At 46.8% G+C, this 3,641-nt stretch overlaps 1 pseudogene; it reads right to left on the reverse strand.

The window, feature by feature from the left end:
• Nucleotides 1-1,156: 1,156 nt before the first annotated feature.
• On the reverse strand, nucleotides 1,157-2,708 carry Pkm-ps16 (pyruvate kinase M1/2, pseudogene 16; annotated as a pseudogene).
• Between the last annotated feature and the right edge of the window lie 933 nt (nucleotides 2,709-3,641).

A 3,641-nucleotide genomic window follows, 5' to 3' on the forward strand; every position in this document is an offset into this window, starting at 1 on the left:
AAGCAGTAAGAAAAAAAGGTCAAGTAACATATGAAGGCAGACCCATCAGAAATGCACCAAACTTCTCACCAGAAGATCCTCAGCAGATGTCATACAGACCCTAAGAGAACACAAATGCCAGCCCAGGCTACTATATCCAGCAAAATTCATTTAGCATAGATGGAGAAACCAAGATATTCCATGACAAACAGAAATTGACACAATATTTTTACACAAGTGTTAATAAATGGAAAACTACAACACAAGGAGAAAAGGCAGTAAAGCAATCTTTCAACAAACCCAGAAGAAGATGCCCACACAAATATAATTCCACCTCTAACAACAAAAATGACAGGCAGCAACAATCACTTTCCTTTAATATCTCTCAACATTATTGGACTCAATTCCCCAAAAAAGACATAGACAAACAGACTGGATACATAAACAGCACCCAGCATTCTGCTGCACACAGGAAACAAACCTCAGTGACAAAGACAGAAATTACTCAGGGCAAATGGTTCCAAGCAATAGGCTTGAGTAGCCATTCTAATATTGAATAAAATCTACTTTCAACAAAAATTATCCAAAAAAAAAAAAGATAAGGAAGGGCACTACATACTCACAAAGGAAAAAATTCTACCAAGATGAATTTTTTTCTTCAGCTGCTGTGTATTGACATTCAGGTGGGCACTGGGCCTAGAGACCCTGCAGAATACAAGGTGGAGAGTGGAGCATCTGCGGTGACAGGAGTGGAGTGCACAAGGAGGAGGGGGTAGGCCAAAGCTGTTGGGAAAGCAAGTCATGGCCAAGGCCAAAAGTCATCTACACTGGAACCCTGGGTCCCCCCGTCCCCAGCTCCTGCTCTTGCTCTCTCCTAATTTCAGGCTAGGGCTGGGAATTCTCTGGTCAACTTTCTACAGGAGCAAAGAACACAGAGATAATGCTGCCCTTCTGTGATAAAGTCAGAGGGTTTCCAATCCTGCATTCCTCCTTCACCCCTGGCTCAAGTAGGGCCATGAAAAATAACTGGGCTCTATTGCATGTTTCAGAGGCATTAATTTTCCCTGGTGTCCCAGGCCGCCAGCGCCACACTATGCCCCAGAGTGAGCACTATAAGCGTTGCTGGCCTAATGGATAGGATAGGAGAGGAGAAGGGAAAAGAAGCTCCAGAGGCCCATCAAGGTGCAGGCACTACATGTATGGTGTTGGTGAAGCCACAGCCAGGATGCCATCCGGTCAGCACTATGACCACATCTCGCTTCTTGAAGAAGCCTCGGGCCTTGCCAACATTCATGGCCAAGTTTACACGAAGGTCAACATCCTCAGCCCAGGCATCCTGTACGGCATCCTTACACAGCACAGGGAAGATGCCACGGTACAGATGGACCTGGTGAGCGTCTGAGGATTGCAATGATAGGAGCCCTCGGACCGTACCGGGCCACTTGGTGAGCACGATAATAGCACCACTGCAGCACTTGAAGGAGGCCTCCACAGCACCCACGGCGGCAGCTTCCCTGGGGTCTCTGGTAATGGGCTCCAAGCAGCGGAGTTCCTCGAATAACTGCAAGTGGTAGATGGCAGCCTCTACCTCTCCCAGGGGCTGTATGTGAACAGCCTCCAGAAGGTAGTCCCCTTTGGCTGTTTCTCCGGATAGCATGATGCAGTCTGCTCCATCTAGGACTGCATTGACCACATCACTGCCTTCAGCACGAATGGGGCGTGGTTTCTTGATCACGCTCTCCAGCAATCTGTGTGGTGCAGATGACAGGCTTCCCAAGTCGGTTGCATCGCCCAATCATCACCTTCTGAGCCAGGAAGACTTTCTATCAGGAATCTCAATGCTCAGGTCACCACGAGCCACCATGATCCCATCACTGGCCTCCCAAATCTCATCAAACCTACGCACACCTTCATGGTTCTCGATTTTGCTGATGATCTTGATGTTCTTGCCCTTCTCTCCCAGGACCTTCCTCACCTCATGCACATCGGCTGCCTTGCGGATGGAAGACATAAACACCATGTCCACATCCTGCTCCACCCCAAACTTCAGACCCTGGATGTCCTTTTCTGACACTGCGGGGAAGTCCACAGCAGTACTGGGCAGGTTCACGCCCTTCTTGCTGCCCAAGGAGCCACGATTCTCCACCTCCGACACCAGGTAGTCAGCACCTTTCTCCTCCACCTGCAGTGAGATGAGCCCATCATCCACGTAGATCTTGCTGGCCACCTCCACCACCTTGCAGATGTTCTTATAGTCCAGCCACAGGATGGACTTCTCCATGTAGGCGTTATCCAGGGTGATCTTCAGAGTGGCTCCCTTCTTCAGCTCCATTTCTGCAGGGCCACTGCCCTTGATGAGACCAATTCAGATCTTGGGTCCCTTTGTGTCCAGAACCACCACAACGGGAGGGTTGAGAATGGGATCAGAGCCAAAGATTTCTGTGGCTGCGTGGACATTCTTGATGGTCTCTGCATGGTACTCATGGGTTCCATGAGAGGAATTCAGCTGAGCCACATTCATCTCAGACTTAATCATCTTCAGCATCTCTACAGATCGGAAGCAGGGCCAATGGTACAAATGTTGCCAGGTTGCGGGCTGTGATGGGCACGGAGTCAATGTCCAGGCCGCACATGTGTACCAGGAAGGTGTCAGCCATGGATGCATGAAGCTGCTGTGTCTGAATGAAGGCAGTCCCTGCTTTGCTGCGTGGCTTCAGCATAGTTCCTGAGGTCCTCAGGCATACCTCGGATCCTGTTGCGATAACTAAAGAGGACATTTGTTGAGTCACTACTCCTTGCTGCTGTGCGGGGGCAAAGATGAACTCTCAATTCTGAACATCTCTGCTCCAAATGCAAGGGCAACCACATTCATAAAAGAAACCTTACTAAAGCACAAAGCACACATACAATAATAACTCAAACAATAATAGTGGGAGAGTTCAACACCCCACTCTCACCAAAAGACAGGTCATCGAAACAGAAACTAAACAAAGCCACAGTGAAACTAACAAAAGTTATGAACCAAATTGATTTAACAGATATCTATAGGACATTTCATCCTAAAACAAAAGAAGATACCTTCTTCTCCACACCTCATGGTACCTTCTCCAAAACTGACCATATGACGGGTCACAAAACAGGCCTCAACAGATAAAAGAAGATCAAATAATTCAATGCATCCTATCAGATTACCACAGAATAAGGCTGGTCTTCAATAAAAACAAAAATAACAGAAAGCCCATGTACACATGGAAGTGGAACAGTGCTCTACTCAATGACAACTTGGTCAAGAAAGAAACAAAGAAAGAAATTAAAGACTTTTTAGAATTAAATGAAAATGAAGGTACAGCATATTCTAAATTATAGAACACGATGAAAGCAGTGCTAAGAAGAAAACTTATAGAGCCTTGAGTGCCTCCCAAAAAGAAACGGGAGAGAGCATACACTAGTAGCTTGGCAAAACATCTGAGAGCTCTAGAATAAAACCAAGCAAATCCACCCAAGCAGAGTAGACAGCAGGAAATAATCAAACTCAGGGCTGAAATCAACCAAGTAGAAACACAAAGAACTATACAAAGAATCAACAGAACCAGGAGCTTGTGTTTTGAGAAAATCAACAAGACAGATAAACCCTTAGCCAGACTAACCAGAGGGCACACGAA

The sequence above is a fragment of the Rattus norvegicus genome, chromosome 15 (assembly GCF_021556685.1).
Source record: "Rattus norvegicus strain SHRSP/BbbUtx chromosome 15, alternate assembly SHRSP_T2T, whole genome shotgun sequence".
Lineage (NCBI taxonomy): Eukaryota > Metazoa > Chordata > Mammalia > Rodentia > Muridae > Rattus > Rattus norvegicus.